The sequence below is a fragment of the Dermacentor variabilis genome, unplaced genomic scaffold (genome assembly GCF_050947875.1).
Source record: "Dermacentor variabilis isolate Ectoservices unplaced genomic scaffold, ASM5094787v1 scaffold_14, whole genome shotgun sequence".
Lineage (NCBI taxonomy): Eukaryota > Metazoa > Arthropoda > Arachnida > Ixodida > Ixodidae > Dermacentor > Dermacentor variabilis.
In genome coordinates, this window is record NW_027460302.1 from 5,025,137 (window position 1) to 5,039,191 (window position 14,055).

The 14,055-nt window shown below is 42.6% G+C and overlaps 1 long non-coding RNA gene across 1 annotated transcript; it reads left to right on the forward strand.

Annotated features, from left to right (window-relative positions):
- The first annotated feature begins 9,347 nt into the window (after nt 1-9,347).
- Nucleotides 9,348-13,627, forward strand: LOC142567702 (uncharacterized). Its single transcript, XR_012825219.1, has 3 exons — nt 9,348-9,762; nt 10,513-10,603; nt 13,450-13,627. It is a non-coding gene; the product is annotated as an uncharacterized LOC142567702 (long non-coding RNA).
- Nucleotides 13,628-14,055: the final 428 nt, after the last annotated feature.

Below are 14,055 nucleotides of genomic sequence, written 5' to 3' on the forward strand. Positions count from 1 at the left end.
TGGAAGTGACGTCCCGAGAGTGTAGCTTTCAATGCAATGGAACAGTTATTCATACCGGATAATAGTGTCACGTGATAGTGACGGTGAAGAAAGCAGCAAAACTGTGACTGGCGAAACTACTGCTTTATTGGGTGAACATGTGCCCTCAAAAACAGGCGACACTCAAAGCACAACGATAGCGGCGAACACAGCCAGCGATCGTCGAAAATCTCATCTGCCGGTCAAGCTCATCGGCTTCTTACACGAGTCATCGAAGGTTCCACAATAATCGAGGGTACCCGAGTGTCCTCCAGAAAGTTCTACACAATTAGCGTCACAGATGCAATCAGACTACACAAGCTTCAGTGACAACAGAAACATCGATAACATTCGAGAAACGTCCGAGACATAGGGCACGTCCCGCAGTGAGCCATAACATTTCTCAGAAGGTGAAAAGTGCTCACCCGTACAAGATAAACAACGCTACCTATCAATGCCCCCCTCTCAAGAAGCATCGTCCCGATGTTACAAACATAACAGGACAGCGAAACAGAAAATGAAACTTATTAAACAAAAGTAACAAAACACATAAAAGGCAAAGTCCAAAGTAACACAGACCGCCCCCCCCCTCAAAAAAAGTCCAAAATTCATCTATGCAAATTCCTAAAGTTCGTTAGCGCTGTTAAAACATCTTAAGTCGCATAACATGGATGATTTCAGGTCGGGAGCGTCGCCGCTGTGATGGCAAAATGCCGTCTGGCACGACCTCATAGTCGAGAGCGCCAATCCGTCGGTTGGTTTTGTAGGGTCAAACATAGCGGCGCAAAAGCTTCTCGCTGAGTCCTCGTCGGCGTGTCCGGGTCCAAACCCAAACACGGTCGCCGGGCTGGTACTCGACGCAGCGTCGTCGAAAATTGTAGTGTCGGCTGTCGGTCCTCTGCTGATTCTTGATCCGAAGCTGGCAAGCTGTCGGGCGTCTTTGGCGCACTGGAGATAGGTGGCGACGTCAATGTTCTCTTCGTCAGTGACGTGCGGCAGCATGGCGTCGAGGGTCGTCGTAGGGTTCGTGCTGTAAACCAGCTTGAACGGCGTGATGTGTGTTGTTTCAGCAAAACTTACGCATGTATGGCAGGACCGCATCCCACTTCTTAGGCTCGACGTCCACGTACATTGCAAGCATGTCGGAGAGGGTCTTGTTCGGACTCTCCGTAAGACCATTCGTCTGCGGGTGGTAGGAAGTTGTCCTCCTGTGGCTTGTTTAGCTGTATTGCAAAATGGCTTGGTGAGCTCTGCTGTAAAGGCCGTTCCTCTGTCGGTAATGAGGACTTCTAGGGCGCCGTGTTGCAACAGGATGTTCTCGACGAAGAATTTCGCTACTTCGGCGGGCGCTACCTTTGGGCAGAGCTCTAGTCTCAGCGAAGCGGGTGAGGTAGTCAGTCACCACGATGATCCAATTATTTCCGGATGTTCACGTCCGAAAGGGTCCCAACAAATTCATCCCAATCTGCTCAATAGGTCGGCAAGGAGGCTCGATCGGCTTTACTAATCTTGCTGGCCTTGTCGGTGGTGTATTGCGTCGCTTACAGTCTCGGCATGTCTTGACGTAACGGGCGACGTCGGCAGTCATTCGCGGCCAGTAATACCTTTCCTGTATGCTCAGCAGCATCCGAGAGAATCAGAGGTGCCCGGCAGTCGGATCGTCATGCAGGGCGTAGAGCGCTTCTTGACGGAGTGCTGAGGGAAGTACAAAGACGTAGTTGACGCGGGCGGGTGAGAAGGTTTTCTTTACGAGCGGGTTGTTTTGAAGCGAAAACGAAGACAATGGTCGCCTAAGCTCCTTAGGGAATACGTCGCTGTTCCCTTCCAAATACTCGACGAGGCCTTTTATCTTTGGGTCTGCTCGATGCTGTTCAGCGAAGTTTTCCGCGCTTATTATTCTAAGTAACGCGTCGTTATGCTCGTGATGTTGCGGTGGAGGGTCAATGGGGTGCGCTATAGGCAGTCGGCATCAAAGAGTTCTTGTTCACACTTGTAGATTACAGTGATGTCATATTCGTGCAGTCTGAGGCTCCACCGCGCTAGGCGTCCTGAAGGGTCCTTTAAGTTCCCTTGCCAACACAACGCGTGATGGTCACTGATGACTTCGAATAGCCTGCCATATAGTTAAGGTCGGAATTTCGCTGTAGCCAGCCGGAATTGCCTCTGGTTAACCTCCCTGCCTTTCTATGCATCCTCACATTTCCCTGTTTGATTTCCCAGGTGTATCGAGAGCAAACCGACACAGAAGAATACTAGACAAGCGCAGCGTGGCTACTGCTCAAGTGGGTGCGGCCAGACCGCCCGGTATCAGCTGATCCTGCTGAACCTGCTGGATCACGTGGAGCTTGTCGTCACCGGAGCCTGGGATAAAAGCACGCTCGCATCGAAGAAGCAACATTTGGCAACAGAGGCAGTGCGAAGGAAGGACGTCTCACATTTCCCTGTTTGATTTCCCAGGTTTGAGACTTTTACCATATAGTGAAACTTATTTGTTTGTTAGCTTGCTGCCTCTGTTGCCAAACCACTGTCGTCTTTGACTGCTTTTCATGATGTCAACCGAAGTGTCAAATTTAGCGCGGGAACTGCGCAAGGATATAAGGGAGCTTAAAAATAGTCTTGAGTTTATCAACAAAGAGTTCGAAACACTCAAGCAGGACTGCGCAAAAGTGAAAGCGGAAAATGTAGCTCTGAAAACATCGCAACTAGCACTCACGCAGGAAGTCGAGGGACTAAGAAAACAATTGCATGAAACATCGCTCAAGGTCACTGTTCAAGACCAATACTCTCGGAACAAGAACATCGAAATTAAGGGAATTCCGTATGAGAAAGCTGAAAATCTACTTAATGTGCTAGGCAAAGTAGGCGACGCAGTGGGTGAACCAATTAAGAAGGAAGACATTGACATTTGTCATCGAGTCGCGTCACGAAGGGCGGACATGGAGCAGAGCATTGTGGTTGTTTTCAACCGCCGTGCAAAGTGTGAAAAAGTGCTTGAGAAAGCACGGAAGGCTAGAATTAATTCCTGTGACCTAGGATTTGACAAGCGGCAAGCAATATATGTAAACGAGCATCTTTGTCCGCAGCTAAAGAAGCTTCTGGGCATGGCCACCGCTAAGAAACGGGAACTGAACTGGCGATTTTTTTGGGTGAAGGGCGGTAAAATTTTAGCTCGGAAAACGGAAACATCTAATGTTATTCGAATTGGCAGCGAGGCAGATGTGCAAAAGATGTGCGAGTAGACGCGCCTACATAGATTTCATTGATCTGTTTCATATCTTGTTTGCACCATGGGAACAGTTTTACCAAGAGACGTCATAAAGCCGAATTCGCGCGATTGCCTTTCATTTCTTCACTGTAACGCACAATCAGCTAGGCACAAGCATGACGAGTTGATCGCGCTTCTCGGTGACTTCCCGTTTCAATTTGACAATGTAATGATAACGGAAACATGGTATAGATCAGAGGAAGAAGTGTTTCGAATGCATGGTTTCCAAACCTTTCATCTGAACCGTTCAGATATGTGTGGCGGGGGGTGTATTACAGCTAGTATCTGATCAAATTTCATGTAGCGTGCTTCCAGCTTACTCTGCATCGACAACAGATTACGAAGTGTTAAGTCTAGAATCACACAAGTGTGTTTTCACTGTATCGTCCCCCTAGCGGCGACATTGACAATTTTTTGTGTTTCTTGAAAGATTGTTGTGCTACATCAGCACAAATCACCTGCAACTTGTCATTGGCGTGGATTATAATATTAATATTCTAGTAAATACGCCGAAGTCTCGAAGATTGCAGATTATTCTTGATTCTTTCTGCTGCAGAAACGTAATTACGGCACCCACACGAATTTTTACCAATTCCGAAAGCTTGCTTGATTTGTTCATCACAAATAGCTCGGAAGGCTATGTACAGTCTGGTGTAATTGAAGGAAACATAGGAGATCACTCGCCCGTGTACATGAGATATAAGGTTAATCGCGCATTTTGGAAGTATCATCGTTCTGAGCCACTTCAGATTCAAGCAATTAATAGAAAACTCTAGAAACTTTTAGAACGGAAATAAAAAAAAAATAATTTCAGCTCTGTACTTGACTGCACAGACGCAAATGAAGCGTATGATATATTTATCCATACACTTTTAAAAGTTTACGAAGTTTCTTTCCCGTACAAAAAACCTAAAAAATCGAGAAAGATTAGGAAACCGTGGCTTACTGATGAATGCCTCAGAATGATCCGAGAAAAAAATTCTTTGTATGCAAAGTTTTTTAAGACTCGGGATCCTGCGGACTTCACTTCCTTTAAAAAATACAGAAACAGTTTAAATAAATTCTTGAGAAATGCCAAGAACAGGCATTTTGAAAACGTTTTTAATAGAGCGGGAACTACAAGTGATGTCGTTTGGCGTGAAGTAAATAAACTTCTACGGCCGGAATCGCATAATAAGCAGGAATTTGAGCTGACAATTGATAACAAAGCAATTAGTGCTGAAGAATTAGCTAACAAATTTAACGAACACTTTACGTCTTTAACCCCAAGCACGCATAACATAAATGCAACTTCCTTTCTGGGTAGTCCCAATGCTTACACAGCTTTTTTTGAACCTGCTACACCAGAAGAAGTATACGCGACCTTTATGTCCTTAAAATATAGTACATCGCGCGATATAGATGGATTGCAGATTAAACCCATTAAATTTGTGCTTGATCTTTTGTTACATGTGCTTACTCACATTTTTAACATTTCCTTATTAAACGGCGTCTTCCCTGAGAAAATGCAACATGCCAAAGTGATTGTTATATTTAAGTCCGGAAACAAAAACCAGCTAACAAATTATAGACCAATATCTATACTTCCTGTAATTTCGAAGGGTCTCGAAAAGATCATTTGCGCAAGAATTATATCATTTTGTGATAAACATAGCATACTAACAGATATGCAGTTCGGTTTCCGGCAGGGAATGTCTACAGAGCTTGCCTTGCTGACGCAAAAAGAAATAATTTTAAACAACTTTGAGAACAAAATGTTAACTCTAGGTGTATCCGTTGACTTTTCCAAGGCTTTCGATTCGTTTAACTATATTACTCTAACTTCAAAATTAAACCATTATGGCTTTCGCGGGACTCCCCTTAAACTTTTGAAATCATATCTTGAGCACAGAAGGCAGTGCGTCGCAATAGGATCAAAACTTTCTTCAGCAAGAGAATTAACACAAGGCGTTCCACAAGGAAGTGTACTTGGACCGATTTTATTTAACATTTATATTAATGACATAACGAATATTAGTCAACATGCACAGTTCTTAGTCTATGCGGATGATACTAGCCTTTTTTTCAGGTCACTCGATATTGTGCAACTTACAAATATGGCAAATAAAACTTTAAACTTATTACAAAAGTGGAGCAATCTAAACTCATTAGCAATTAATGCAAATAAAACTAAGGCTGTGTTGTTTACGCCACCACAAAAACAAGTAAACTGCAATACTGTTCTTTACCTCGGTACAGAAAGGATAGAAATAGTTGATACTGTCAAAACGTTAGGTGTAATTTTTCACAAACATTTAGTTTGGGATGCACACGTTGAGCGTATTATGTCCACTTTGGCGAGAGCATGTGGAATAATCTGTCGATTACGACACATACTGCCCTCTAAGGTAAAACTAATGTTATATAACAGTCTCTTCCTTTCACATATTAGCTATTGCAACTTAGTGTGGGGTACGACATCGCAAGCAAACATACGAAGCTTAAAAACATTACAAAAGAAAACTGTCCGACATGTTGTTAACGCACCGTTTGATGCACATACATTCGAGATATTTCGTGCTCTTAATGTGCTCCCTATTGAATATTTCTATGATTATAACCTAGTCTTAAAAATTAAAAAATATTTTCGCTGTAACAACAACGTTTTCACAAACTTGTGCAACTTAGTCAAATCAAGGGAAGCGTTATATGATTTCCGAAAACATAGCCAGTGGGCGTTACCTTTCACAAGAACAAATCATGGTTTCCGGCGATTGCAGTACCAGGTGCCGAGAATATTAAATGTGATACAGGGTTCCCATACCGAACTAAATGCTATTACGAGAAAGGCACTGAAATTTAATCTAATTAATAATGGTCAAATTTTATAAATAACATATGCCATTTTTTAAAATTTTTTTATTCATTTTATTTTTTAGCATGTTCCAAACCTCGCTTTTCCATCGTTCCCCATTTTTATTTTGTTCCGCTGAACATTGCCGTTACATTGAGTTGAATTTTTGGTATTTTAAAGCGTTTTTGTTCAGGTGTTCCTTGTCATTTGTACATGATCTTTTTTTTTCACTCCACTTTTTTCTGTATACAGAGGTATGCCTACATGTACAGATGCAAATATGTATAGATGCTGGGTTGGTGTAGATGCGCATGTGAATATATGTATACAGATGTAATAAATGTGCTGCTGTGAATATCAATATTTGTATAACATGAAATTGTTTTTGCACATATGTAACCGATTTTCTTTGTGAATATTCTGCAACTGTTCGTCAAAGACATGGGACAGGAACCTCGTCAAGCTGCGATTGTGCAGCTTTTTGTTCCTGCCCTTGCATTTTCTTTTTCTGTGCAAAGGAAAATGCGAAATAAAGTTTGAAAGTTTGAAAGTTTCTCTCTCTCTCTCTCGCTGTAGCCCAAATGATGGCGAGGCATTCCTTCTCGGTCGTAGAAGAATTGCCTTCCGCTCTAACAGCGACCGGCTAGCGTAAGCTCACTGTAAAAAATTTCCGTCATTATACGGAGGATTTCTGTCATTATACGGAGATCTGCAGGTAAAAATACGGAAACTATGTCATATCTCAAAAATACGGCAGAATCTGCCGTTAATATACGGAAAGTGCTGTCCGTTTTAAGCTTTACGGACATTTTCACTGTAATCATATAACGGCTATACACTGTTTTGGACGAAACAGACAAAATTCCGTATTCTTGTTATGCGAACATTCGTATTATTGTGAGAAAATTTAAGCTGTCTGAATTAGCGCTCGTACTCATTAAGTTTCAGCTAACAATATTTTATTGAACGCGCAAACTGTACGCATTATGAAGATGCGTACAAAATGTGAGAGCTAGCCTTCTACCAAAAGCTGCAATGACAGATCGTATAAATATATATACGCATCTTCTATATAAATTGCGGTCGTAGTTTGCCGCGCATATGGGCCTTGTAACGCTGATCATATGCGCAAATATATGCGTGTTCTCGCAATGTTCTCAAATTAAGCGCTTTGTACTTAATAACACAGCATATATATTTAAGTGAATGAAGAGTCGTGGGCATACGTGCATACGTAAACAAGCTTGCAGCATTCAGGTGCTGGTGCACTGGGAATGACATTGGTTCTCTATACGCCAAAAATTGTGCGCACTCTAAATCAGTACCGAAACGCAGGGAGTGTTATAATGACCGTATAACTGCGTTTACATTTTGCAACAAATGGTCTCGAAGGGGACTGGCAGCCTATAGATCCAAGTACAACGGTCGGATGAAATTTTCGAATGCGGCAAGCAATTAACCCAAGTGTCAAAGGGCATTGCTGAACTGCAATGTAGTTGGTTTAACTCATTCCCATAATATTTACAAAATATCTCGTCTCTGACAATAACTGCCCATTCTTTGAGACAAATCGATTACGCATAATCTTCACTGTTCGTGTGTTAATTCTTGCGATGAGATGTAATCGCAAACATTTGGCGCTTCATCTTGAAACAAGACCGGTAAGCGCGCTCGTTCTTGTACGGTAGAATAAAGAAAGCGAACATGCACCGACATGTGCGTAAACTACTGGAACGTGACTGAAGATGAAGGACCTATTACCGTGCTAGTACTGTGTGTACTGTCAAAAAGAAGAAAAAAAAATAATACGGAGAGAAAGAATGCCCAGTGCCGAGATGTAACGATTCAAGCTTTATTTCTTTTTGACCTAGAATGCAACACCATTAGTTCCATGTGCTTTATATATGGGCAATGTTATGACACAACTCATTATTTACCCGGTCATTACATGCACCAACCAGCCCAAATCACTATATCACTATACTAGAGCTTATGGACGCATCGCACTGCATTGCTTTGCACTTCATTGCAGCACAGGGGTTTGCTATCCCCAGTAGCGAACGCTTTGGTTGACCTCCCTGCCTTTCTACTTCTTGCATTCTCTCTCCCTTTGTATCAAACGCACTAACTTGTGGGAGAGAAAGCGTTCTCCTCTTTTAGAATTCAATTAATTTTCAAGCAATTATATTGCAGTTCCAGTAGCTAGAGCACAAATGCGAAAACGAAACCGATTCTGTTCTGTTCTCTGCGCTCACAGAGTGCGGCACCAGGGGGCAGCGAGCGCTGCGCGTCCGTACGAGGTAGTTCGAGGGATATGGAAGGGGGTAATGGTACCAGGCCTGACTTTTGCCAATGCAGTTCTATGTATTAGAACAGAGACCCGGCAACAGTTGGAAATTAGGCAACGTGGTGTGGGTAGGCTCGCTCTGGGAGCACATGGCAAGACACCAAATCTTGGAGTGCAGGGGGATCTGGGATGGTCTTCTTTCGAGGGCAGAGAGGCTAGTAGCAAGATAGCATTTGAGGAGCGATTGAGAAAAATGGGGGAAATTCGGTGGGCTAGGAAGGTTTTCAGTTACTTATACACGAAGAATGTTGACACGAGGTGGAGGAAGCGAACTAGAAAATTGACAAGCAAATACTTGGGCAGTAGCGGGGGAACAATTAAGGAATCATCTGTCAAGAAAAAGGTTAAGGAGGCAGAGAGGGGTATGTGGAGTACAGAGATGCAAACCAAATCGGCATTGGAGACATACAGGACGTTTAAGCAAGAAATAGCCAAAGAAAATATTTACGATAACTCTAAGGGAAGCTCATTGTTGTTCGAAGCCAGGACAGGTGTACTGAGGACTAAAACGTACCGAGCCAGATACCAGGAGATAGATTTGGTGTGCGAGGCGTGTAGAGAGGAGGAGGAAACGGCGGAACACCTGATACTTGCTTGTAAACAACTTCACCCTGCAATTGAATCTAACGGGGAACTATTCAAAGCCTTGGGTTTTAAAGACAGTGAGAGTAAAATAGACTTTGAACAGGTAGAAATAACTAAACGGAGGCTATCTGATTGGTGGACAATATCAACGCAAAAGTAAAGGAGTAAATACATAGGTATGCATGCATATAGAACCATTAAAGGCTAGGTGGCGCGCGCCGCCGCCGCCCGATTCAAAGGTTTGAGCCACAATCATCCATCCATCCATCCATCCGTTAGGAGTGGCAGACGGACGCTGCACATGTGTAGTCAGCCGGAATTTTTCGTGTCGTGTTGTAAAAGTTGTTAATTTGCCGTAAATATCTCTTGATTTGTACTCAAGAGTGGAGCAAGACCCCAAGGAAGAGAGATTGACGCATCGGGAGCGAAGAACAGAAACGATGGATGGTTACGCTGCTTGGGTCTCGGCACGTTCGAATTGGTAAAGTTCCGAATTTGTCGCTGTGTTGTGTACGCTTGTGCGCTCGTCATTTGCCGTCATGGCGCGGAGATATTTGCGCTGGATGTCTTTCACTTCGTGTACAAAACTCTGCACGCTGCGGCATCGAAGAAGTTGTCCTGTGTTTGGGTGCACGTATGCGCTTGGACACGGATAGCCTGTTTGCTCTCAACGGGTGTTCAACAGTCTACGCGCGCTCGTAACTTGCTCATGAGGTAAGCCCATTTTAATCTTATTTGGTTTGCATAACGTAGGTGTTAAAATGATGTGGGGTAAGCCGGTGTCGCGAACAGAAATATTGTTTCAAACGACCACTGTGCATCGTCTTAGGGCAAAAATGACGCATGAATGTGGAAAGGGATCACTCTATCTTTTCAGATCGCTTCCAGTCGTAGCGCGATCGGCTGGATCGCAATTTCCGTGAGGTACTTCTAACCTTTTGCTCACTCGCGTTAAAAACGTAGAATAAAACTGCGTTCAGTTGCGCACTTGTATTGACGCTTGTATTGGCTTGAGAGCATACTGTATCCGATACAAGAACTTCTGTTAGAATACGGAAATAAACGTTCGAGGCAATAGCAGTCGCTCACTACCTGTGATCGTTACTTTCTTGCTTGGGTGCGCGTTTTAATTGTGACCAGAAAAAAAAGTTCTTTGCTCTGGCTGCTCTGCTGTGTTTGCTTGGTGCAACTTTCTGCGGTGCAGCAAGACGTGTTGCTTCGAATGATGTCTGGGCAGTCAAGGCATTCGTGTCAGTAAGCAAGCAGTAAACGGGGTATCAGTGCGAAAAAAATTGGACATACAAGAGAAGCGAATGGTATCATCATAGACTCTTTTATTTTACAAATAATTCAGTTGTATTACTAAAGCGGAGAGTGGATATGCATGAAAGTCAGATTGTATTGATACTCAGCAAAAACAAGGTAACTTATCATTACTAATCAATCTTTTTCTTTTACTGAAAGGCAAGTTGCTGTTGTGCTGGAGCTGAGAAGAGGTGTGCTGCCTGCAATGGGTCCATCTCTCTCAAGTTATTGCAGTATTGTAGCTCTCAAAGTGAGTGGATTTTTTTTCTCTTAGCTATTTGCCACCTGAATCATGACCATCTACTTAGTTGTGTAGGTGATCACTGTTAGTGACATAGGAGTGCTGGTGGACAAGCACTGCTTTATGATTGCAACGCATATGACGGAGTGCAGCTGTGGCAGTATGCGAAGGTGTTAATCTATAAGCCAAATTAGGTTCTTTGAGGTTAATATGTTAATATATTGATGACATTGGACTGTGGTCTAGCAGGCAAAAATGCTAAACAAGAAGTAATTTTAATTTGCACTTGGTAAGATGTGCAAGCAATTCAGGCTGTTATACATGAAATGGGACATTTGTAGATATCTTCTACAATGCTGCAGTCCTGAATAGCTCCAGAGTTGAGTGATACCACTATAATTTCTCTGTAAAGTATGCAGCACAGTTTAGCATTGGGGGAGGCTGGCATCAACAGGCGTCTACTTACTGTGAAGTTGAAATGAGGTGTTACTGTTACGGTGACTATATAATTTATGGTGTAATTCTAATCTTGTATGAGGCAGACATAGTTTACCTACTTGGTTAAACAATAGAGATGTAATATCTATGTATACAAGTAATACCCATTCATTTATGCCATTTGGACAATGGCAGAAATGCATGGGTAATACTTGTGTACATAGACATTACATCACTATTGTTTAACCGAGTGGTGCCCCTGCATGCTAAATTTTACAGGGCTCTTATTAAGTAGTGTGAACTTTTGTTGTAACATTAAGGCACCTTTTATATTATTACAGATTACCACCATTGTGTACCATCATAGTGTGATATTTACACTAAATGTATTTGACTTTCCTATAAAACCTTGCACAGTGGTGCATCATGAAATTTTTTTATAGTTTCTGGCCTCAGAATGCACTTCATGTTATATTCTTGTTTGCAACAAGACTATAATGCAGGTTTCTCTCCTTATATTTTGTGGCACTTCAAACTGTGGCGAGCTAAACCACTGGGCAGCAATACTGGAATCGCTACTGCGTGAGGAGCTGTCTTCAAACACACACAAGGAATACATAATTGCTTTTTTAGCGCAAAACAACGGACACAAGAAAGATGACCAGAAGAAGGCGCTACTCTCAACTGACATCACTTTATTGCGTCCCTCCTTTGTAGACAGCAAAGTCTAGAAGAACATGCGCTGTGAACACCATGTGCAGGAACCACCAACATCTATCTGATCACAAGAGCACACTCATGCGACAGAATCCAAAAAAACCATATTGAGCACTGTACAAGGTTAAAGAAAGCACACTAATGCACTGTGACCCTAATGACTGCATGAAGAAAGCGTCCGATAAAGCTCTGGCGGTGGTATCGCGGCTCTTTTTCAAAATCGTAGTATCACGAAACATTGCGAACATAAACGATCCATACCAACAGGCACAGATTCCCATTTGGCTCAACATTGTAAAATATGGAGGTGCAAAGCCATGTTTCGTGATACTACGATTTTGAAAAAGTACTGTGATACCACCGCCCGAGAGTTATCGGAAGCTTTCTTCATACAGTCATTGGGGTCACAGTGCATTAGTGTGCCTTCTTTAACCTTGTGCAGTGCTCAGTATGGTTTTTTGGATCCCGTCACGAGTGCGCTCTTGTGATCGGTTGTTGGTGGTTCCTGCACGTGGTGCTCACTGCGCATGTTCTTCTAGACTCTACTATCTATAAAGGAGTGACGCAATGAAGTGATGTCAGTTGAGAGTAGCGCCTTGTGCTGGGGGGTCGTCTTGTGTCCATTGTTTTGCGCTGAACAAAGTATTTATGGATTCACACCAACTAGCCCGCAACACATTGTGTTGCGGGCACTTCTGAAGTACTGTCTGTCCAATAACTTTGGTGTTATGGAAGTCCCGTCCACTTCTATGCGTTGCTTTCTGTTTCATTGTGGCATCACATCACATTATAATCATAATGTGTATGTACTTTTTCCAAGAGACCCATATTCCTATCCTTGTGTTATATTTGCTGTCGCATTATTTATGTGCAAATGACCACTGCTCCAAGCAACATTTTATCGCAAAGTAACCTACTGGTACCTAAACAGTTCTGTATATCAGGAAAGCAAAGCCGAACTGCCGAACAGCACCAAGCAGCAGCCTTAGTGCAGTCAAGTACTCAGATTTTATTGGTCATGCAGAGGTGCACAGCATTTATTTATTTATTTATTTATTTATTTCAATACCCTAAAGGCCCAATGCGAGCATTACATAGGGGGGGATTCATCAAAGAAAACTTATAAATATACAACACTGGTTATAAATGACAAGAACAATTAAGCTGTGTGAAAACTGAGTATTTATGTGGCTTCAACCACATGCTATTGGCCATTGCTCCTGCCCTCAGCAAATGGGGAAGGTTATCACGGCATTTCTTTTTCTAACACTTTTTCCTTATTACAGTGGGATTACTGCATGCGTAAGTAGGAAACGGATCACATAGGCAATCAAAAGCCAACAATGTGTAAACTTGAAACAATGATTATACAGTTTGATGACCCAGAATAAGTAGAAATACACCATAAATGATTGACAATTAACTTTTACTTGACACAGGGCTAGAGCATACAGTAAGCATACTGTATGCTCATACGGTGTCACATCAATTTAAAATTTAGTGTAGCTTTACAGTGTACGCTTCTATTATTGCATTCTGTCAGAGGGATGGTAATGTTTCGTGTGTCTAGCAACTAGACTGTCTATATAGAGTAGTAAAAATTTGCGAACTGTATTTTTTTATGATTTGATAAAATGTGTAGAACAATAAAGCCATACAATCAATGCACAGTGATTTGACTTTCTCTGCACATGTTGCAGGTTCAAAAAAGTATGGTGGAAGCTGTTGCCAGGTTCCGACCAGAAACACAGCCAGTATAAAAAGGTCCACACCACTGATCTCTACTACAGGGGATGAACAGCACATCGAGCACCCTCGACTGAAGCCAACCTTGTCCCGGAAGTTGGTGCTTCACAACTTTGCGGCAGCACTTTGTCTGCACGGGTGTGTGGCACTTCTTCCCCTAACATGCCTGCCTGATGTGCCATAAACTACCCAAGCAGTGTTTTGAGGTGCCCAGAATTTTTCCATTGCAGTGTCTACAGTGTCGCTAACATAAGTGGCGTGCAATCGAAACACTGGTAAATGAGAAAAAATTTGATTAAGAGAACACCATCATATACGGGTTCAGATTGTCATAAAAGCGCTTACCAGACATGTAGAGACCTCCTGAAATGTGAAAAACCACAAAGAAAAGTTTTTCGGTAGCAATATTATCTAATCGTATGCACTAGTTAGTCCACCATATGCCCTGCTTCCAGGACAAGCGCCTGCATGACACCGCATTTCCACTGGCTTCACCTGCATCCGGTGCAGTGTGCTGCATCCAGCAAAACATATTAGAAATCAGTGGTGCACAGTGTTTT